General features: G+C 39.0%; 1 non-coding gene and 1 pseudogene across 1 annotated transcript; both read right to left on the bottom strand.

Annotated features, from left to right (window-relative positions):
• Positions 1-2,586: 2,586 nt before the first annotated feature.
• Positions 2,587-2,690, bottom strand: LOC138823882 (U6 spliceosomal RNA). The gene has a single exon (XR_011370940.1). It is a non-coding gene; the product is annotated as a U6 spliceosomal RNA (small nuclear RNA).
• A 4,317-nt stretch (positions 2,691-7,007) lies between these two features.
• Positions 7,008-7,107, bottom strand: LOC138823867 (U6 spliceosomal RNA; annotated as a pseudogene).
• Positions 7,108-9,211: the final 2,104 nt, after the last annotated feature.

Here is a 9,211-nt window from a genome sequence, read left to right as displayed (position 1 = left end):
GATATAAGATTGGGCTGGTAACTTGGGTGTGGTTTGTCTATAGTAGCTGCTCAGTTTCTAGCAGGGGCAACTACCCTATAGTCTCTCACAGAATGTGGGGATCTCTTACAAGCTTACGGGATGCCTAGTAGGGTTTAAGTTCTGTGGTGGTGAGACTGTGGTTTCTGCTTTCTGGTCTCCTATCATACAGCCACTGTTGTCAGCTCCTAGGCACCCCCATACTTTCTTGACAAACATATTCTCCTTACTGTTTGCTTCATTCTGTTTGCATCACTGACTTCTAGAAAGGCCTTAATTTGCACTCACACCTTGGAAATAACTCATTCCAACTCTTGTGGGAACTAATTACATTTGTAGAATCTGTTTAATTTTGTTATCTACCGGAGCATATAGTGGGGTTAGATCCTGCCAGACTGGAAGATAAAAGACTTCCTAAGGGTCTGAGTTGTTGTGTATCACCTGATACACATAAAAAGCTATTTATTGGGGCTGGGAAGGTGGCTCAGTGGTAGAGCGCTGGCCTTGCATCCATGAGGCCCTGGGTTCGATTCCTCAGCACCACATAAGCAGAAAAAAATCCGGAAGTGGCATTGTGGCTCAAGTGGTACAGTGCTAGCCTTGAGCTGAAGAGATGAGGGACAGCGCCCAGACCCAGAGTTCAGGCCCATGACCGGACCCCCTCCCCCCCCAAAAAAGCTATTTATTATCTGGGCACTGGTGGCTCATTCCTGTAATCCTAGCTATCTGGAGGATGAGATCTGAGGCTCCCAGTTCAAAGGCAGCCTGGGAATGAAAGGTTTATCTCCAATTAACCACTCAGAAAGATGGAAGTGGTACTGTAGCTCAACTGGTAGAGCACTCACTTTGAGCTGAAGAGCTGAAGGATTGCCACGCCGACTCCAGTGGAGTCTGCTTAGCATGGGAAACCATCTATCAGACCTAAGATAGGGGCTTCAGAGACCTATCTCTGAGTTTTGGGACTTTACCGAAGTCTACCTCAGAGAATGGGGCTTTACAGAAACCTATCTCCAAGTTTTGGGACATCACCGAAGTCTACCTCGGAGAATAGGGCTTCTAAGAGGCCTACTCCTGGAAAAAGGCTGGCAAGCCCCTGGGAAAGATGTGTTTCTGCCTTTCTTTTCCTCACTGTAGAAGAGTGCCTATTAATCTTTTACTGTTTCTGCTGTTCATTGTACTTACTCATTGTCAACGTTCCCTTATTCAAAGCTCTTTCTTAAGAGTGTTGACGACTCCAATATCTGATGAGTGTCTTAAAAATATGACTAACTCACCAGAGTTAAGTGCTACCCTGAAACCCCTCTTATGGAGGCTAGTAGACAACTCATAAGCAAATATAAAAGTATTGGGGGTTTCACAATGTCACTTCAGCAGAAGGAATTGTTTGTAAGAGATTTGCAAAAAGCTGTAGGCATGGCTAGAACAGAAAGAATGTATGGCAATTGCTGAGGTAACTACTTAGGAGAAAGAACTTCTTATTACTCTCTTTCATTTACTAAGATACTTGCTAAATCTAAGTCTCGTTGGTGTTTACTATTAAAGAAGGAACAGAAAAGATCTGATGGGACAGTTAAGGCCTCTATAGAAATAAGGTAATGGTTAGTTGGTGACAAACATAAAATCCCATTATATTTCTTAGAGATAAGACGGAAACAAGTGCCTATCAGGCAACCAGCTGGTGACCACCCAAGAATGAAGCCCTGCAGCAAGATTATGTAACCTTTTGCCCTTTCTTATGGAGATTTTTGCTATAAAAGTCTGTTATCCTCTGCATTAAATCGCACTCAGCATCCACTCCTCTTGTGTGTGAGTTGTCTGTTTGCCATCTCCCCACATATTCCAGTTCCTCCCCTAGGTGTCCTCTGTCATCCCGACAGAATCCGGTCCGCGGCAAAGGATTGCACAGAGACCAGATTTGAATCCCCAGAGTTGAAAAAAAAAAGAAAAACATTGAAAAAAGCTATTTATTATTCTAAGTGTCCTCAATTTCAGACACTGGTAATGTTGAGTTATTGTTTGACATTAACCAATGAAGTGTGAAATTTAAGAAAATGAAAGATAGTTCCTTGGGTGGAGTGGAAAATATTTCGGCAGTTATAGGAAATGAAACACAATTAGGAGTTAAATTGAGGATACATTCAATAGCAGTGGCTGTGGCTTCAGAGATGGGACAGAGCTAAACATGTTAGACATATGTTAAAAAGAGAACATGGGGCTTTGAATGCGGTTTAGTGGTACAGTGCTTGCCTAGCATGCATGTAGCCCTGGGTTCAATTACTCAGTACCACATAAACAGAAAAAGCCAGAAGTTGCCCTGTGGCTCAGGTCAAAGGGTGCAAGACTTGTGCAAAAAAGAAGCTCAGTGACAGTGTGCAGGCCCTGAGTTCATGCTCCAGGACTGCCAAAAAATAAAAAGAGAGAACATGTCAATAATGAATGAAGGAGGGATCCAGAAACCAAATTCCTCACTGAATATTTTCTCTATTTCAATATCATTCCAGAGAGAAAAATTAGGCATAAAGATGGTCCAGAAAGAACATATCTCATGAAGTAATACAAGATTTAAAAAAAAATATGGAACACTTCACATATTTGCATGTCATCCTTGTGCAGGGACCATGCTAATCTCTGTATCGATCCAAATTTAGTATATGTGCTGCCAAAGCGAGCACTACAAAAAAAAATTTTTTTACTGCAACTGGCCTCTAGAGACAATCCATCAGACATAATTGTGACTTGCAATAGCACAAGAGCTCATTGTAATAGCACAAGTGCTATCTGGATATTATGTATGGGTCCTGAGCATTGATAAGAGCCTAGGTGCTATTCCTATTTTTTTCCTCAAGAATATTACTCTATTACTTAAACCACAGCCCCATTTCTGACTTTTCTGGTGAGGAAATGGAGATAAGAGTGTCATGGACTTTTCCTGGCTCACCTGGCATAACATTGGGATAACACCTGGGATAATATTAATAACGTTATCCCAAAATCTCAGCATTCTGAAGAGCTAGAATTATAGTTATGAGCCATTAGTACACAGAAAAGTATTTATTTTTCAGTGGAATGAATTAAGAATACAGATTCTTAAGGAAAATTCACCCTCAGTACTAAGTAAATCATCAAGAACAGTTCACGTAGATACACACACACACACACACAAGCATACAAGCAGACACAAAAACCCACATAAACGTCTCAGGAATCTGTATCTCTTTCCCCTAAAGAGTAGTATGGTCTAATGGGCAAACTGTGGTGTCACAGTCATGTAATCCCAGATATCAAGAGGTAGGGGTATAGGAGCATGGGGTACTGAGGATGACTTGGGTGAAGTTAGCACAAAATCCTATATTAAAAGCAAACTGAAAAAGAAAGAAAAAGAGTTGGGTGCATGTAGGCACAAGTGGCAATTTATGTGCCTAGTAAGTTTAAGGCCCTCAGTTTAATCCTCACTTCCATGAAAAAGACAAAAAGAATAAAATCTCAGTCCATTTTGTCATTGTTTAAAATCAATTAAGCTGTATACTTCATGAGGAATATAAGGTCTATTTCAAGCCTAATAGTAGTAGCTGGATAGTCTATATAGCATGGTAGCACATGGGACAAGGCCCTGTAGGTGCATCATATCACAGAGGATCTCAGCATCATGGTATGTGCTAGAATGACAGGGAGTAAGGGGCATAGGTTGCTTTTAACAACTGATAACAGTGATAACGTTAGTCCCTTGAGAGTTGATGAGATAATATTTATCCATTTATGACTGAAACATCTTTTAAAGGTTCTACTTCCTGACACTGCTACATTGAATAGTTAAACTTCAGTATGAGCTTTGATGGTGACAGACCATTAACAGCTTTCTGACAGAGGCAGGTGAGACCATTGGAAGCCAAGGATGTTAATACAACTAGGCACCTTGGACTGCTTCGATCTCATTGATTCTGATATTTACTGTACTTGGGGCCATCTCACAGTCAAGATCCATCAAGTCCATGTCTGTTCCATGTGCCAGTTTCAGTTATGCTGAGTGTTATATAAACCACTAGACAATAGGGAGAAATAGGATGGAGATAGGCACAAAAATGTAAGTTTGGCATTCTTCTTGGCCCTTAAATAACATTAAAAGATTTATGTAGGTAAGTCACGAGAAAGCTCTATGTCATTATAAAATACATATAGCCATGTAATAACTACTCTATCACCCTGAAAGATACCTTGTAGAACAGCTTGTTTACACATAACACAGACACTCCTATGAACACAAAAGATGGAAAAAACAAACAAGTTCCGGTTTACAAAAGTAATTGTCAACCTCAGAGTCAAAGCAGACACCCTGAAAACAGTACTGGAAAGAATAGGAAAAACACTAGGTCTCCTTGGCACAGGTCAAAATTTCCTTAATAGAGACCCAGAAACACAACAAATCAAAGAAAGGTTGCACAAATGGGATTTCATGAAACTGCAGAGCTTGTGCATGGCAAAGGACATAACTAGCAAAATCCATAGAAAGCCCACCGATTAGGAGAAGATTAGCCATACAACAGACAAGGATCTCATATCTAAAATGTGCTTGGAACTCACAAAAATATATCCTCCAAAAACAAATCCTCAAAGAAACAACCGCACAATAAATAAGTGGGCTAAAGAATTAAAGAGAAATTTCTCTGAAGAGGAAAGAAGATGGCCAACAGACACATAAAGAAATGCTCAACATTTCTAGCCATAAAAGAAAAGCAAATCACCAAAATTACTCAAGCTGATTTAAAATTTGGCAAAGGAGCAGGGTATAAAAATAACCGTCAAAAATCAATGGCTTTTCTGTATGCCAATAATGAGAAAAGCGTGGTTGAAATCAGGAAAGCAACTCCATTCATAACAGCACCCCCAAAAACATACCTAGGAATTAATTTAACCAAAGAAGAGAAGGACCTCTATAATGAAAACTTTAAAAACCTGAAAAGGGAAATCAAAACAGAACTTACAAAGTGGTAAAAGCTCCCATGTTCCTGGATTGGAAAGATCAACATCGTGAAAATGGCAATACTTTCCAAGGGTTTCTACCAATTTAATTCAATACCTATCAATATTCCAACCCCTTTCTTCAACGAATTAAAAGAGGCTATCCAAAAATTCATATAGAACAATAAAAAACCCAGAATAGAAAAAAAATATCCTTAACATAAAGAACAGTGATGAAGGAATATCAATACCAAATTTCAAACTCTACTACAAAGCCATCGTAATTAAAACATCTTGGTACTGGCACAAGAACGGACATCAGGAACAATGGAATAGAGTTGAAAAGGCAGAAATGAAAGTACAGACATATAGCTACCTAATCTTCGATAAGGGAGCTAAAAAAATAGAATGGAAGAAAGCCTCTTAAGTAAATTGTGCTGGCAAAATTGGTTAATCACTTGTAGAAAACTTAAGCTAGATCCTTATATATCAATCTGCACCAGAATCAATTCCAAATGAATCAAAGCCCTCTGAGTCAAAGCAGACACTCTGATGGAATAGGATGGAATAGGAGAAACCCTAGGTCTCCTTGGCACAGGCCGAATTTTTTTTTTAATGGAGACCCAGAAACACAACAAATCAAAGAAAGGTTGGACAAATGGGATTGCATGAAATTGCAGAGCTTCTACATGGCAAAGGACATAGTTAACAAGATCAATAGAAAGCCTATGGATTGGGAAAAGATCTTCACTAGCCATTAAACAGACAAGGGTCTCATATCTAAAATATACCTGTAACTCAAAAAATTAAATCTCCCAACAACAAATCCTCAAAGAAACCACTTCTCCATAAAAAAGTGGGCTAAAGACTCAAAAAGAAACTTTTCTAAAGAGAAAAGAAGGATGGCCAATAGACACATGAAGAAATGCTCAACCTCCCTAGCCATAAAAGAAATGCAAATAAAAAGAACAGAAATACCATCTCACCACAGTTAGAATGGCTATAATCAAGAACTCTAATAGCAACAGATGGTGGAGGGGATGTGGATAGAAGGAAACCTTACTGTATTGTTGTGGGAGTGTAAACGTGTTCAACCACTTTGGAAAGTATATGGAGGTTCCTCAGAAGACTCCACATAGAGCTCCCCTATGACCCAGAACTAGCACTTTTGGGCATTTACCCAAATGTTCACAAACAAGATCATACTAATGCTACCAGCACGACTATGTTTATTGCAGCATTATTTACCATAACTAAGATATGGAACCAACCCAGATACCCTTCAGTTGATGAATGGATCAAGAAAATGTGGTATATATACACAATTCTATGCCTCCATAGAATTTCTTTGTCCCATTTGTTAGGAAATGGAAAGACTTGGAACAAATTATATTAAGTGAAATAAGCCATACCCAAAGAAACATAGATCCCATGGTTTCTCTTATTTGCAATAACTAGTATATGTCTGAGAAAAACAGAAATTTTTAGACAAGTTGATGTTAGGCGAAATGAACCCCAAGATAATTTTTTTTCTTTCTTGTGATTGTTTCCAACATATTTATAAATTGATTTCTTTGTTGCTTTGTATGTACCTCCCCCATGGTATAACTCCTGTTTTCACTGCATTTGATTCTGGTACCCTGCATCTTGTATATACATTTTTCTAATTTGGAGAGGGTTAGGGAAAACACAAAATGCTTAAATAGGGATACAGGTTGACCCATTGTAAAAATGCAATGTACAAGGCCCTACGTTAAAAACAAACATTAGAACTTCGGAGGTGGGGAGAATACTCGTGGAGGTGGGAGAGAAGGAATGGTAGGGGAAAAACAAAGGAGGAGGTAACAATGCTTGATAGGAAATATACTTGATAGGAAATTACCTTACTCATTTAATTGTAACCCCTCTGAACAGTATTTTTTATAATAAAAGACATACAAAAATTAATTCAATATATGATTATGGACTGGGCCTTCCACTTACTTTCACACTTCAAACTGGGATCTCTATCTGTCTTTATTTATTTATTTTTTTAAAATCAGGAATGCTACACAAATATGCGAGTCATCATTGCACAAGGGCCATGCTAATCTCTGTATCGTTCCATTTTTTATATATGCTGCCAAAGTGAGCAATCTTTAATTTTTTGTTAATCTTTTTTTCAAGGATAAATCTAATAACACTGTCCCCTAATTTTGTATAAAATTAGTTTTGGACATATATTTAATATGTAATATATTTGTGAGATATATACGTATATACATACTATTTGTCTGCAGGAGTTGGGCACACTGAAACAATTGAAGGCACTGATTTAATTTCACGGCTGTCATTCTATTTTAAGACTTTTAAAAATCAAAACATAGATGACCATAATTTCATCGAATGTCCTGTCCAATATTGATTTGTGTGTATCAGGCAGGCTGTACCTCATGTCCCACAAGAGTGCAAGAATAATAGGGTTTAGCTCATTACATAGTGGCTCATCAAGACATAGGAAATATCCCTCAGTTTGGTTGAGATGATCTCCATTGTTTGTTCTATACTATGCCTCTGCTTTGGCTCTGCAGTTTACCATTTCAAGATGATATTTGGTTCTTTTTGAGACAGATGAATGGAGAAATGTACGTGGCCTCCAAGACAATTACCTGTATCTGGTTAAAATTCATACTTTCAAATGGGATATTTGCCATCCCTGTAGAATACAAATGAGGCCTCCCAAGCAACAGCTATCTACATTGCAGCCATTGTAATTTTCATGGAAGCACTATTTTATAGGGACAAAATTAAGATACCAAATATGTCCTTCAGCAACTACCCCTGGGAAATCCTTATGCTCATGCCAAAGTCATTGAACGTCACATTGCCTTTGTCATCCAACACGATGTTATTGGATTTAATGTTTCAGTCATTTTCAGTTTCATTAAATTAATGCACAGTCCTCACAATCTGTTTGAATAAACTCCTGACTTCATTCTTGAATAGGCGGTATGATTTTCACATTTGTCTAAGGAGGTCTCTGGATGGCCAGTTCCACTACCAAGTATTTGTGCTCATCCATTTCCCTCACCAGGTATGACCTGATCATGTGTGGGTGATGGAAAATCTTAATAATGTCCATCTCATTTAAACATTTTTTGTGGGTCCTGGGGCTTGATCTCTGGGCCTGGGCACTGTCACTGAACTCTTCAGCTTATGTCTACTGCTCTACCACTTGAGCCACAGCACCACTTCCAGCTCTTTCTGTTTATGTGGTGCTGAGGAATCGAACCCAGGGCCTCATTTATTTAAGGCAAACATATACCACTGAGCCACCTTCCCGGCCTGTCCATCTCATTTTTGATTTAACAATTGTTGAACTCTCATCTTCAGGATTATCTTCACTACAACCTTATTGACTACGAGGTGGTGCTAGGCCAAATTTACATATCCATAGCTTCCATAGTCAATGATTTCCTCCTTCATGGTATATTGTTCCGGGAAAATCTCCTCCTGCCATAGCTAATGATCACCTTCAAACTGTCTTGTTCAGTGAAAATCTCCTTCTCTGAAGAGCTTGATGATAATTCACTATGTTCTTCCATCTTTCTGCTAAGATGCCAAGGAGTAAATCTACCTAAACTTAGCTAAGAAAATAAAAACCCCAGAGCAACAACCTAAAGGAAACTGTCAATGTAGCAATCAGTCCAGCAGGTCACCAGGAACTCTCAGCAATGTAATGGACTGCAGAGACCACTCACAATGGTTGCAATGGACCAATCACAGCTTGGAATGAACCCACTGGATCTTCTCGTCTTGAGCCTGGAGAATTGTTGCCAAGGTTTCCACAAGGATGTGAGGTGCACAGAGTGATGCCACTGGTGCTGCCATGGCAGTGTTGCAGGAATTTCAAGTGTATCAGAAAGTTCATTCTGTCCTTGTTGGCTTCAAGGTCCTAGGGTTGCTCCCAAAGATTTTGTCCTTGAGTAGTATCCATGTCCTTATGTCTGCTCCTGCCAGAACAGTGGCCATGTGCAGGAGCCTACATCAACCAGTGGCTTCCATTCACTATATGTGCAAGTCTTGGAACTTGCTCCAACAATCTAAAAACAAAGTGGAATCCTATGTATTCCTAGATGCAGGTGACACATAACGAAGTGTTCAAATGGAAACTCTCACTAAAGTAGATCCAGATTTTTTAATCTTGACAATAAAGAGAAAATTCAAAGAAGTTGTTAAAGTATAAGAGGTGCCCCTC

This window comes from Dipodomys merriami, unplaced genomic scaffold (genome assembly GCF_024711535.1).
Source record: "Dipodomys merriami isolate MVZ:Mamm:240054 unplaced genomic scaffold, mDipMer1.0.p SCAF_124, whole genome shotgun sequence".
NCBI lineage: Eukaryota > Metazoa > Chordata > Mammalia > Rodentia > Heteromyidae > Dipodomys > Dipodomys merriami.
This window is presented reverse-complemented; position numbering and strand designations above follow the sequence as displayed.